We start from the raw sequence: 15,114 nt of genomic DNA, 5'->3' as shown, positions 1-15,114 counted from the left end.
CTAGCAGGTAGTAACAACTCTCTACGGTACGTGGAGTTAGAATTAGGATTTGATTTTCATGGTAATTTTTTTTTATTTTGACATAATATTTTCTGATTCTATATTTTGAAATTGCGCGTCTTTTCTCCTATTTATATTCGTGAATGGTATTATAGGAGATACATCTTAAATCTTTCGTTATTTGAATTATATTAAAAGTCCTAATTCTTTAGATTTTAAAATCAATTATAACTTTATTAACTTCTAGCCATCTTTTTTTTTAATTATTAAACAAACTAATTATAAAGAGTGTAAAATACCAAGGAAAAACAAGACCCAAAATTTTGGGCAAGAGTTCTAAGCTTGAAACGGCACATACGTTTTATATTGTATTTATACGTAAACATAATTTTTATCGATAAAAAATATGCACATTAACAAAGAGTGTTAAAACCTTTACTGGCATTAGTTAAATGTCATTGAATTCAATGTCGTTATAGGCTTTAGGAACATTTACAAAGAATGTTAATTGCCTCGAAAAAAAACATATTTAGCGGTAATTAAGTTATTACTGTTAATTAATTGCCGCAAGGATTATTTTTGGTGTAGTGTGGGTTCCTCCTCGACAGACGCTTGTCTTTGTCTTGCCTAAGCACTATAATACTTGCTAGAAGATTATGTGATTACCAAGGTCTATTTTAAGAGTTAGACATTTTTCATGTAGTGTCAAGGGGAAAGGAAAAAAGATTAGGTATCAATTTCACTTCTCTTGAAGGACGCAGTTGAAAGCATGAAAGGCAAGAATTCCTTCTAACTTTTTATTTGAAGTAAGTTTTTTATGGTGTTTGGTAATATGTTACTTCCTTCGTCTCAACTTAAGTATCTTACCTTCTTTTTTTCTGGTCTGTCTCATAAGGAGTGTTTTTTTTTTATTTGAAGTAAGTTTTTATGGTCTGTCTCATAAGGAGTGTTTCTTTCCTTTCACTCAATCCCTTTCATTATGAAAACATAGCTAAATTTGTGTATTTATGAATATATCTATAGTTATTGGATCAGGCGGAAGAGTTATATTAGGTCAATAATAGTTGTATTAGCAAAAGAGTTAGTATTCAGGCAGAGCTATCCTTGCCCGATGGGTATCTAGCGATACACTTTTGCCGGAAAAGTATATGTAGATAGATCAAATTTTTAGTTTTATATAATTTTTAGTATTGAGTGTTGACACCTCTTAACGTGTTGCAAAATTTTTTCTAAGGTTGTGTGTTTGATCTTGCGTGAATTTTGTAAATTTTTGAAATGATAACTATGTATCATAAATACAGTCTAAATACCAGTCACATATGTAGATAGTTTTTTGTGAAATATGAAATGTTATTTGATTATCTGTTTTGTTTATTTTTGTGAAAGAAAGTAGTGTTGAAAATCTGAAGGAAAATATTTTGTCTTTTTCCCAACAGTTAGGAATGGGAAGTGCATTAGAAACACTTTGTGGACAAGCATATGGAGCTAAACAAATGGACATGTTAGGGGTCTATTTACAAAGATCCTTGATAATACTCAACACAGCAGCATTAGCATTAGTGTTTCTCTACTTATTTGCCACTCAAATTCTGGTACTCATTGGCCAGCCTATTGACATAGCAAAATGGGCAGGTAAATTTTCTATTTGGATGATTCCTCAACTATTTGCTTATGCAATGAACTTCCCTATTCAAAAATTCCTTCAAGCCCAAAGCAAGATGATGGCTATGGCCATTATAGCCGCGATCGCGCTAGTTGGCCATACCTTGTTCAGCTGGTTGTTCATGATGAAAATGGATTTGGGGCTAGTAGCTGGAGCTGTAGTGCTAAATGGCTCATGGTGGTTCATGGTACTTGCCCAATTTGTTTACATTTTATGTGGGACATGTGGTGAAGCTTGGTCTGGTTTTACTTTCAAGGCATTTGGTAATCTTTGGGGATTTGTTAGGTTGTCTCTTGCATCTGGTGTCATGATCTGGTGAGTTTCTCTCAAATTATGATATTTCGTCTCGAAATATTTATCACATTTCACATTTTTACAGAATCAAATTATACAAACTTTGATCAGTATTTTAAGTGAGATATACTCCTTTTGTCTCAAGACACACTTTTCTTTTTAGTAAATTTGAATAAGAATAACACATTTTTGTATTTGATAATAATTTAACTTTAAAATGACTAGTTTACCCTTAATGAAAATAATTTATAGTTACACAATCATCTATGACTTGTAAAAGATCACAACATCACATAAATTAAAACGGATGGGGTATATTTTATACCAAATTGATATGGAAAAAAATGAACTTCTAATATTTTTCGTATAGTTTTTAAATATTGAACTAATTTAATTGAAATTGACTCAAGAAATTAATTAATTTGTCTCTCAAAAAAGAAAACATGACAACTATTCTGGGACTTCGTTTATTTGTACGACCTCTCATCTCAATTATATCTATAAAAAAATATTCTAAATAAAGTAAATTTGTTTCAAAATATTTTAACTTTCAAAAATAGAAAACATCTATTATTTTTTGGGGGGAAATTACACATACTGCTCTAATTACTTGAGTTTTAGTTCAATTGAGTTAGATAGTACTCTTATCAATAAGAGGTAGTACATGTAAAATTACCATATACCTTTTTTGTCCCAATTTAAATATTCATTTTCCTTTTCTACTCAAGTTTTCAAAAAATGACATATTTTTATATTTAATAATAATTTGGCTTTAAAATATTTATTTTGCATTTAATAAAATAATATATAGCCATACATATATTTATAATTTATTTTAAATCATAATTGTTTTTAAAAAAACTATTTTTAAATTTTATATCAAATTAAACTATATCACATAAATTATTATGGACAGAATAATAATTAATTTGTTGAAAACTAGCACGTCATGTGTGTATAATGTCATTGGGATATCATCATCATTTATTGACGTCAAGTTGACGAGTATAGTGGGGCATAGAAAAACAGTACTTTTGTCATAATAATTTTCTTTTTAGTTTCATTGAGAAAAAACAAAAAGAATATTTTTGAGGAAGATTATACATTTGAGGAGCATGGATATGTTGATGTTACATTAAATAACCAGAAAACTTAGCAAGATAGAAAGCCATTAAATATGTAATTTGCTTTTGTTTTTTATATGTTGATGTTAGATTAAAGGCATAACCTACTTTATTTAGTCAATTTCTATATTATAAGTGTCTCCATCTGCAGATCTAAACGAGTTTTTTTAAAACATAATTTCATGACATCATCTATTTGAATCTTTCTTTGTTTGACCTTAATTATTCTTAAATAATACTCTATTATTGAGTGTCAAACTTAGAATTGTCTCATTCCAGTCCCATCCAACTTTAGAGGGGGGGGGGGGGGAATTTGATGGGCTAGGTCGGATCGATCCTTCATTTGGAAGGGCATTAAAATGGTCGAACCAATCAAATCCTAGAAGGGTTTGAGTGCTGGACCGAACTAGTCCTCCTCCTCCTTTTTGTTTTTTGATATTTTAGTGAATTTTTTTTCTTTTCAATCTAAACTCAATTGAAAAATTCTGTCAATATATTGTATTTTTAACATATCTAACAAAATTATATGAAAGTACCTAATATAAAGAAAATAAGAAGATTCAAATAATGATGTTATTTCAATAATTTTAGATAAAAATCTAGCAAAAAATATTAAAACGGAAAATAATAATATTTTCAATTAAATAAGTAAAGAAAATAAACTTGTAAACTAAAGAACACGTACGACTCAAACATCAATTATTTTAATTCAAATTAGATTATACTTTTGGCCAATGAGCCTATCCTTGGCTGGCCTTGGTCAAGTCTCAAGGGCCAAGGGCTTACTAGGATCGGACTTATAAGTAGATAGACTTGAAAAATCTTACTTCAATTCTACCCTAATAACGGACTGAGTTGGACTAGTTCTATGGGCCAAACCTATTTTCACGACTCTAGTCAAAATATATGAGCTCTGATTAATATTTTTTTTTGTCTTTTTGTGCCATATCGATATAAGAAAGAGTTATAACTTATAATATTTTTCATATTATTTTTTAAAATTTTAATTTTAAAATTAAAAAATTATGCTAATTTAATTTAGATTTTTAAAAACTAATTAACTTAACTTTTAAAAAACGATATGTGATAAAAGACATAAAATCTATTCCCCAAAAAGGAGAATTCACATGGGCTATTTTATTAAGAGAATTGTCACTATCTTTAATTTCCTCTTTAATTATTGTATCAGAAATTGATATGCAATTAGCCAATTACTTGGCATTAATTAGTAACTAATAATTCTTTAAAATTTGTAAATTGTGTAGCTTAGAGTATTGGTACTTCATGGCTTTAATTCTCTCTGCTGGATACGTAGAAAATGCAAAAATTGCTGTTGACGCAGTCTCCATATGGTAAGTTTATGCTGACTTAAAGTCATGACTTCATATCATATATTTAAATGCAAGTGTAGACGGCACAATGCCTAACATTGATGGTTATGGTAGATACACTAAGAAATTTGTTTTTTGTAAAAATAAATAATAAAAAGGATAGTTTAATGTATATAGCATCTCGCGTTAGCAGGGTTTATGAAAGCATTACACCTCAAGAAATATGATATAGACAGTTTATCCTAATACAAATATTGGTGACTAATTTCAGTTAATTTGATTTTGTAGTTTTAGTTATACAACCACATTTGGTTTTCTGCAAACGAAGTTTTTTATTAACCAATTAAGCAGTATGTACAACTAATTCATTGAACTCTAGAGTTAGATCCTAGAAAAAAGAGTGTTATATAACCTTCTCACAAAGTCAAAAAAAAAAACATATAATATCTGTAAAAATAACATAGGAGATAGTATTTTTAAATGTATTTTTTCTATTTAAAATTATGAGTGAGCATAAGAGATCAATTTTTAATATACTAAATAAAAAATTGAACATATATTCCCTTAATAGTGGTTTTTTTTATATATAGAATGGATACTTGTATTTTTTCAATGTTACTAATTCAACTTATATAATATGGTAGTTAATTAAAAAAACTTTACAGTTGGTATATAGAAAACTACTGAATAATGTGAATAACATTTTATATTGTCAGTATATAGAAGTTACTAAATAATGTAGATAAAAATCATTATTATCGCCATTTTTCTCCTTTTTTCTTTGCTTTTATTTCATTTTTGTTTTTCTTTGAATTCGTATCAAATTGTATATAAATATTTATTATTCAATCATGACTGGTGACATATATTTTCACTTTAATTTATAATTTTAAAATTAAGATATGTTTGGTATGAAAAAAAATATTTAAAATATATGTCATTTTTAGGCCGCAAACACTAAAAATTATTTCTCAAGTCCGTTAAGAAAATAATAACTGCTTTTAGTATGGTAACTTTTTTGTTTCGATGTTTTGCAGCACCAGCATAGTTGGGTGGACATTCATGTTCTGCATTGGTTTTAATGCAGCAATAAGGTTGGTTTGTGTGACACTTTTCATTTTCAAATATTTAAATTACGTAAAATTTGAACAATATTATAAAATATAATTTTTTATCAAGTTAATATGAAAAGAATTATAATTTAAGCAGTATTTTTCTAATTAAGTTATAATTGGTCAAGTGATATGAAAGGGATATTTTTTTAATATATAAATTTTAATTTTAGAATATCATCATTAAAAAATCACTATTTTTTCGTTAAAAAATAATTTCACATATATTTTGATTGAATCTGTGAAAAAAAAAATAGTAATGTTTTCACACAAAAAATAAAGAAGTTTCCAGTATTTGCGGAAATCTATTTTCCACCAAACATTTCTTCAGTAAGTTAGTTCAGTAGGGTGGGAAAATCATGTTTTACAGCACAAATTGTTCATCAAAAAAAGCATTTGATTCTAGTAGTGTATTGAGTTGATCTAATCAAGTTAAACTTTAAGGATTAGTCAAGTTGACTCTTGAAAAGCGAAATGTGCCACGTAAATTTAGCCAGGCAAGAGAATCAATTTCTAAAATAGTTAATCTCTCATATTATCATTCAACTAATTGTTATTATCTCAAAAAGTCACTTTCTTTATTTTTAAAAAACTGAAATCAAAAAAAATAATCGACCTTCTGAAATAATAATTATTACTTAACTAACCATGAAAGAGATATCAACCCGATTCTAAATAGTCTAATAAACCTAAAAAAAAAAAGTGAATTTGTTCATTTTTGGTGCAGTGTTAGAGTGTCAAATGAACTAGGAGCAGGGCACCCCAGAGGAGCAAAATTTTCACTCGAAGTCGATATCCACCTTTGTTTACGAACGATTTTGAAGTTCAACAAGCGGTGTATGAACTTACTCCTCTATTAGGAACTACAATTATGCTTAACGGTCTTCAACCTACCCTTTCAGGTATATTTTCTCCGTCTCAAAATATTTGTTATGTATTTTTTTTTTGAGATTCAAAATTAATTACATGAATTTTAATTAATTATATTAATATAACAAAAGAATTACAGTTTATAATATTTTTTGTAATATTACGCTTTTGCCGTTGTATTGTTTAGTTGATCGATGGTGAAAAAATATATCTATACCAAATAAGAGTTGTTATTACAAAAATATAATATGAGTTTTCACTTTACAGAACATAGCAGTAGAACTTTATCGAAATCTTAAAAGAAGGTAAAAAATGATTTTTCATTGAAACATGGAATTAATATTTTTCCTTCAAACACAACACGATAGTAAATATTTAGCATGATATTTATTCTATAAATTTCTCCTACATTTTTGCCTTTTCATATTTTTTCTTTTTAAAAATTCAAAAAAAAAGATAAAATAATTTTTATATATTTATCGAGCGAATATAATTATTTTGACGTGTTGAAAGAGTGTAGTCCAGCTAACAAGAGGAATTTGAAACAGAGCAGAAAAAGAGAAGAATGAAACAGAAGAAGAAGAGAAGAGAAGAGCGTAACTGTAGTCAATGTGTTGATCAACCTCAATGTTGATATACAGTGTATCCCTATTTATACAAGTATTTGATAACTAACTAATGATAATTAGACTAACAAATCATAACAAACTCTTAACTAACTTCTAACAAACAGTAACTAACTCTAACAACTAGTGAGTGGCACTAACTATGTTGCCAACTGTACAGTGCAGTGTGTATTTCAATACTCCCCCTCAAGTTGGGTGATGGAATATGTCCAGCAGTCCCAGCTTGCATAATATGTCACTGTGTAGTTGTTTCCCTAACGCCTTGGTGAAAACATCTGCCATTTGCTCCTTACTTGCTATGTATGCAGTCTTGATCATGCCTTCTTGTAATCTTTCCCTAATGAAATGACAATCTATTTCTATATGTTTTGTGCGTTCATGATACATTGGGTTAGAGGCTATTTGCATTGCTGCTTTGTTATCGCAGTGTAAGTCCATAGGCAATTCAACGTGAGCCCCAATTTCCTGTAACAAACCTTGCAGCCAAACTAGTTCTGCAACAGTGGTAGCCATACTCCTATATTCAGCTTCTGCTGAACTTCTGGAAACAGTGCTTTGTTTTTTCGATTTCCATGACACCAAGGAATCTCCAAACTTTATTCCAAAACCTGTTACAGATTTCCTGGATAGCAAGAACGATGCCCAATCAGCATCACAAAAGGCATTTATCTTCCCTGACTTTCTGCTGCTCATCAGTAGTCCTAATCCAGGCTGCCTTTTAATGTACCTTACTACATGTAATGCTGCATCATAATGTGATTTCTTAGGTGCATGCATAAACTGACTTAGATGTTGAACAGCAAAACAGATATCTAGTCTCGTCATAGCCAAGTACAGCAGTCTCCCAATCAGCCTTTGATATGTTCTTCTATCCTCTAGTTCAGCATCATCTATGATATTGAATTGATTATCATACTCTATACTTGTAAGCTTCTGGTTCTGCTCAAGTGGTGTCGCATTTGTTTTCCCTCCAGCTAATCCACATTCAGATATTAGCTCTAAGGCATATTTCCTTTGATTCATTAGTATTCCTTTTTTTGATCTTGCAAATTCAATTCCTAGGAAGTATCTTAACTCCCCTAGGTCTTTCATTTTGAAGTTGTAATGCGGGATGTTCTTAGCCTGCTGAATCAATATGTCACTAGTTCTAGTGATTAGAAGATCATCTACATACACAAGTATGATCACAATACCACCAGTGGTGTCTGTTTTGGTGAATAATGAGTAATCCAGCTTGCTTTGAGCAAAGCCTGATTGTGTGAGAGCAACAGTTAGCTTCAAATTCCACTGTCTGCTGGCTTGTTTCAATCCATACAGTGATTTGAGTAGTCTACAAACCTTTGTCTTCCCCTGACTACCAAATCCAGGTGGTACGGTCATGTAAACTTCTTCAAGTAAATCACCTTGAAGAAAAACATTATACACATCCATTTGAAAGAGAGGCCAACAGGATTGAGCAGCTAAAGCAATAACACATCTCACAGTAACCATTTTAACCACAGGGGAAAAAGTATCATGATAGTCCAAGCCTTCTTGTTGAGTAAACCCCTTAGCCACAAGTCGAGCTTTGTACCTTTCAACACTGCCATCAGCCTTGTATTTAACTTTGTACACCCATTTACACCCAATGGGAGTCTTACCTAAGGATAAATCAACAATCTCCCAGGTATGATTGTCACTTAATGCCTGAATCTCTTGGGCCATAGCTTGGATCCAACTACTATCCTTAGAAGCTTGTTCAAAAGAAGAGGGTTCAGGTATAGTGGATGAGAAGGTGGAGAGATAAGCTTTATAAGAAGAAGTAACATGAGTATAAGTCATGTAGTTGGAGATAGGATAGGGTAGTCTGGAAGTGGTAATATAATCAGTGTGCCAAATGGGAGGCCTAATGGTCCTGGTAGATTTTCTCTGAGACACATGAGGAACAAATGGAACATGACAGGAGGGAGAAGCATGAGGGGAATCTAGAGTATGAAAATGTGGAGAAGGAGAATGTGAAATAAGGGAGGGTGAAGAGATAGTAGTGTAGGAAGGGTGAGGGAAAGGATCTTCAGTGGGATGAGGGAAAGCAGGTGGTATAATAGGAAAAGAAGAGGTATGTGATGGAGAAATAGAGTCTAGAAAAGTATGTTTAGGGTGTGCAAAAGGAAATATAGATTCTCGAAAAGAAACATCCCTACTCACAAAGAAAGTGCCAGTAGCAATGTTGTATAGTTTATAACCTTTCTGAGTATCAAAATAACCCATGAAAACAGAAGGGGTGGCTCTAGGTGCAAGTTTATCAGTGAGAGATGTGTTAGTTGCATAACACAGACAACCAAACACTCTTAGAAAACTGAGATCAGGAGAATGCTGATGAAAAACCTTATAAGGAGACTGACCCTGTAGGACAGAAGAAGGTAGTCTGTTTATGAGAAATGTGGTTGTAAGAACACATTCACCCCAAAACTTTAAGGGAATATGGGCCTGAAATCTAAGAGCCCTTGCCATTTCAAGAAGATGCCTGTATTTTTTCTCAGCAATGTCATTTTGCTGAGGTGTATGTACACATGTGCTTTGATGAATGATTCCAAGTGAAGAAAAAAGATTGTCACATTGGTTGTTGAAGAATTCAAGACCATTATCTAATCTAACTATTTTAACAACAGCTGAAAATTGAGTTTTAACAAGAGTAAAGAAAGCTGAGATAAAGTTGACTACTTCACTTTTATCTCATCAAAACAATCCAGGTCATTCTGGAATAGTCATCAACAATGGTAAGAAAGTATCTATGACCATTATAAGTGCACTGTTTATAAGGTCCCCATACATCCATGTGTAGAAGTTCAAAAGAAGTTACAGATTGTGTGACACTAGTTGGAAAAAGCAACCTAGTTTGTCTAGCAAGGGGACAAACAGGACATGAAAGAAAAGTTTTATTATGCAAATGTAACAAAGACTTTAATGAAGCAATCTGTTGAATAACAGCAGCAGGAGCATGACCAAGTCTGAGATGCCAAATGGAAGAATCAGTATGACAGAATGTCTTTGGTGTAGGAGAGATTGTTGAATAAAGTGCAGTGATAGGTGATGGCTTCTTGAAAGATGGAAGAACATAAAGACCTCCTTCTTCTTTACCAATCCCCCTCACCTTGCCATTGCAGAGGTCCTGAAAAAGGCAGAAATGGGGATAGAAGAAAGTACAACAGTTTAGCTCTTTAGTAAGTTTGAAAATGGATAAGAGGTTATAAGTAAAATCAGGAATATAAAGAACATGATGGATGTCATTGTAGTCAAAAAGTAAAATAGAACCAGTATGAGTAACAACAGTGGTTTGTCCATTTGGTAAATGTACATTGCTAGAATTGAGAGAAATAGGAGTTGGATTTATTAATGTATCCAAGCTAGACACCATATGATCAGTAGCACCAGTGTCCACAATCTAAGGAGGTGTATTTTTACCTGCAGATAGACAAGCATTAAGTGTGTTCTGAGTGGAAGGAAAGTTATGTATACCTGCCATGTTGACACTAGCTTCCTGAGGTGCAGTAGTCTCCTTATCTATCAATTTTAGGAGGTGATTATACTGATCAGGAGTAAAAGTTGGCACAGGTTGAAATGATAATATGTCAGAAACATTGGCTTTTCCTGCTTCAAATCCTTCAACATGATTCACATGATTGACTTGAGTTCTTCTATTTCCTCCAAAGTCTCTATTTCCTCCAAAGTTTTGTGACCTGTCATTTCCATAATGCTGTCCTTTGTTGCTCCTATCATCAGTATCCCTTTTCTTTGTAAACTTATAGTGTTGAGGATATCCAGTCAACCTATAACAATTAGCCCTTGTGTGATTTCTCAGATGACAGTGATCACAGTATAAACCTGTGCTATTTGAGTTCTGCTTGAATTTTGTTTTCTGAACTGAGGCCAACACAGTAGGATCAGTAAGGTCAGGAGTTTGCAAAGGTAATACACAATTAGATATGACACTAGATTGCATCCTCTGGCTTTCATCTTGCATTATCATATTGTATGCCTGATTTAAACTTGGACCTGGCACTGTCATGAGGATTTGACTCCTTGATTGGGTGAAGTTATCATTGAGTCCCATTAAAAATTGCATGAGCTTTTGTTTCTCCATGTGTTCAGCGTACACTCTGTATTTGTCACATTCACAGGCGGGCAAAGGAACTAGTGATGCATATTCATCCCAGAGGTTTCTCAATTTTGAATAATACTCAGACACAGTAAGAGTACTCTGGCTCATTGTACTGATTTCTCGATGAACTTGATATATCCTAGTGTAATTTCTTTTGTCAAATCCCTCCTTTAAATCCTTCCATACATTATGTGCATTTGAAGAAAACATTAATCCATTTGCCAGTTCTTTTGAAACTGAATTAGTAATCCATGACAACACAAAAGCATTGCACCTCTCCCACTCATGTTCTAGATCTTCTCTGTAATGTTCCTTACGGCATTGCCCATCAATGAAACCAATTTTATTCTTTGCTAACAACGCTACTCTCATAGAATTGCTCCATCCAGTATAGTTTTTAATTCCAGTAAGTTGCTGAGAGATTAGAACACTACCTGGAGTGTCCGATGGATGCAAATATAGGGGATTTCTAGGATGAATGTCTATGAATTTGTCGATTGGATCTCGAGCTGGAGTTTGTTGTTCCTGATTCGAAGTTTCTGATGTGTTAGCTGCGTTCTCCATCTTCCGAGCTTTTCTGGTAAAAAAAACTCGAGTTTTCTCAGAAAAAAAACTGAGGCTGATACTCTACTGTTGTTGATTTTTGAGCTTTGTAATTCTGTGGAAGTGTAATCCTCTCAAGCAGCTAGATCTCCATTGTTGCCTGATGCTCTGATACCATGTTGAAAAAGTGTAGTCCAGCTAACAAGAGGAATTTGAAACAGAGCAGAAGAAGAGAAGAATGAAACAGAAGAAGAAGAGAAGAGAAGAGCGTAACAATAGTCAATGTGTTGATCAACCTCAATGTTGATATACAGTGTATCCCTATTTATACAAGTATTTGATAACTAACTAATGATAATTAGACTAACAAATCATAACAAACTCTTAACTAACTTCTAACAAACAGTAACTAACTCTAACAACTAGTGAGTGGCACTAACTATGTTGCCAACTGTACAGTGCAGTGTGTATTTCAATATGACGGATGGATTAAATTTTAATACAAGATAGATGATTCTAGGTGTGGCAATTGGAGCAGGATGGCAAACATTTGTAGCTTACGTTAACATAGTATGCTATTACGTGTTTGGTATTCCTTTGGGCCTTATTCTTTGCTTTTACCTCGACATGGGAGTTAAGGTTGTAATCTCCTCCTCTTTTTTTTATTTATTTTTACAATAGATATATAGTTTTTTATTTATTTTAATTTATGTGATAATTTTTAATTAAATATAGAGTTTAAAAAGGGAAAAAAGGAGTTTTTGTTTGATTATAAATTATTTATTTCCTTCATTTTTACTTGTCCAGAGTATTAACTTGATATAAGAAACAATAAATAAAATGATAATTTTGTTATATCATCTTTAAATATATAACAAATTAAATGCATTAGAGAAATAACTATAGTTAATAATAAGGATAAATTTGAAACTAATTGATATGTTATTGTTTGCTTTTTCAAATTAAAAATAGTAAAAGTGGACATTTATATTAGTGTAGTGGACAAGTAAATATGAAGGGATGAAGTATTTCCACAAAGATGAATTTAAAAATTAAGTTATTTTTTTAATTATAAAAAGATAGAATTTTTGAGGTATGACACACCTCTTAATAAAATTAGTTAATGATATTCATTAAATGATAATTTATCCGTATTATCCTTTTGTTTCTTCTCAAAACTTTTCTTAAAACTAGATTTAGAGTTGAAAAACTCATTAAGTAATTTTGAAAATAAATAATTAAGACATCTTTAAATTTTGAAAAATTCATTCATTTTGGAACATAAAAAAAAAGTGTAGAAAATCATTTCTTTTGGACCGAAGAGAGGTTTGTTTCTTCTTTTTTTTTTAAAGACAGACTAAATAAAATATTTCACATAAATTAAAATAAAGAATGTACAAAACATTAGTTGATAGGGTTCTTGTCTTTTCTTTTGGTTTGTAAACTATATAAATTGCAGGGCATGTGGACTGGAATGTTGTTAGGAACCACACTTCAAACAATTATTCTTATTCTGATGGTTTCCAAAACTAACTGGAAAAAAGAGGTAATGTATTACAAATTCAATATATATATTTTTTTCTTTTTTCAATATGTTTCGAAAAAGATTTGCAATATGGATGTATATTTTTTGAAAAACAAGTGAATTTCTTACTTATTTTCTAGTATTTGATAAGTAAGTAAAAAAATATTATTTCAAGAGAATTTATATGTTATCTAGCAAAACACTATAGAGGCAGAATGGGATGGTGAGTGGGGATTCGGGAGTGACAAGGTCTATGAGCTTGTTTTTGGGAGGTCAAAAGTATATTTTTTTTTCTTCTCAAAATACTAATTTTTAAAAAATAAGGTGTTTGACCACATTTTTGGAAAAACATAAGTGTTTCAAGGAAATAATAAAAACTATTATTTTTAGAAGCTAAACAAAGTAGCTTTCTGAAAAACACTTTGTAGAAAATGTATTAGAATCATTTTTTAAAAAAATTGGTTAAATACTAATTATTGCTCAAAAGCAATTGTTAGCTTTGATTAGTCAAACACAAATTATCTCTCTCAAAAAATATTTTTAAAAATAAATCAATTTTAAAAACTTGACAAAATAGATTAGATTTGAATATTTATATGACAAAAAAAGATGGACTTATATTTTAACAAGAATAACTTAATTGGTACTAAACAGAGCTTACCTCTTTTAGTACAGGAATTGTTATCATAGTGCTTTCACTTTCCACTTGTTTGCAGGCTTCAGTTGCTGAAGAAGGGATAAAAGAATGGAAATGTCGCATCTGATTAAGTGAGTGGACATGTGATTTGAATTTTTTAAGTTACTACTTTTTAAATAAATATCGAAAATTCATAATTTATGAAAATTATTAAAATTATATTAATTTTTATATAATTTTATCAAATGAGCAAATCATTTTTCATAAATAAGATATCGAAATATTCTAAGCCGCTGCATTAATAAATCACTTATCTTCATTTTTATTTTATAAATAAATATTTATGTTACATGTTATTACAAACTTTCAAATTGTCATGATCTAAATCACTGTAAGAGGTATCCACACTAAATTCCCGGTAGGAGAACCAATTACCCAAGCCAATGCGTAACCAACTCATAGTTTTAAAGCAACAGTTTCAATAATTAAACCAAAATTCATTCTAATATCGAACTTCTAGGATCTGAAAGTCGTGTACCAAAACATCTTACATAGTCAAGAATACAAGGATGCAATCTCAACATAAAAAAAATCCAAGTTCGAACAATGGACTAGAGTAAATAAGACAAATCCACGACAGCTCGGAAGAAGCAGCTCACCCTTGAATTCAAAAAATATGTGTAATACAATTGAGGTCACGCAACAGCCGTCAGAATATGTCATGTACTCAACAAAAGAATAGCAAGTGAAGTTTAGTACACAAAATAATAGTGTATTGGTAGGATCATCAGTCAACTCCATATATACGAAATATGATCAAATAACTATAACATAGTAAGATAGGACAACACTTGTATAAACCAAGTCACCAAGTATAAACAAGACTCTCAATCATAAACCTGACTTAAAAACCACATGAGACATGTCCAACACCATCACAATGAATAAGCCAGGCCCACTCATGGGACCAACACACAATAGAACAATCAAGCATGTACTAGGCGTGGTATCCGATCCAATTGTATTAGAAACTGTACCATACATAATACCCGAGTCAATCAATAGATATTTTGTATCAGGCGTGGTACCTGAACCAATCGATATTTTGTATCAGGCGTGGTACTCGAGCTAATCGAAAATCATAAATATCACACAATCATAACTACAACCACACTTATAAGACCAAAAACAATTCAGACAAGTTCATTGCACGAGATTACAACAAAATATCATTTCACGTTCATCCTTTAT

The 15,114-nt window shown here is 31.3% G+C and overlaps 1 pseudogene; it reads left to right on the top strand.

Moving 5' to 3' along the window:
* The first annotated feature begins 1,442 nt into the window (after positions 1-1,442).
* On the top strand, positions 1,443-13,990 carry LOC129892961 (protein DETOXIFICATION 32-like; annotated as a pseudogene).
* The last annotated feature ends 1,124 nt before the right edge of the window (positions 13,991-15,114 follow it).

The sequence above is a fragment of the Solanum dulcamara genome, chromosome 6, assembly GCF_947179165.1.
Source record: "Solanum dulcamara chromosome 6, daSolDulc1.2, whole genome shotgun sequence".
Taxonomy (NCBI): Eukaryota; Viridiplantae; Streptophyta; class Magnoliopsida; order Solanales; family Solanaceae; genus Solanum; species Solanum dulcamara.
Note: the sequence above shows the minus strand (reverse complement) of the source record. Positions and strands in the feature narration are given on the sequence as shown.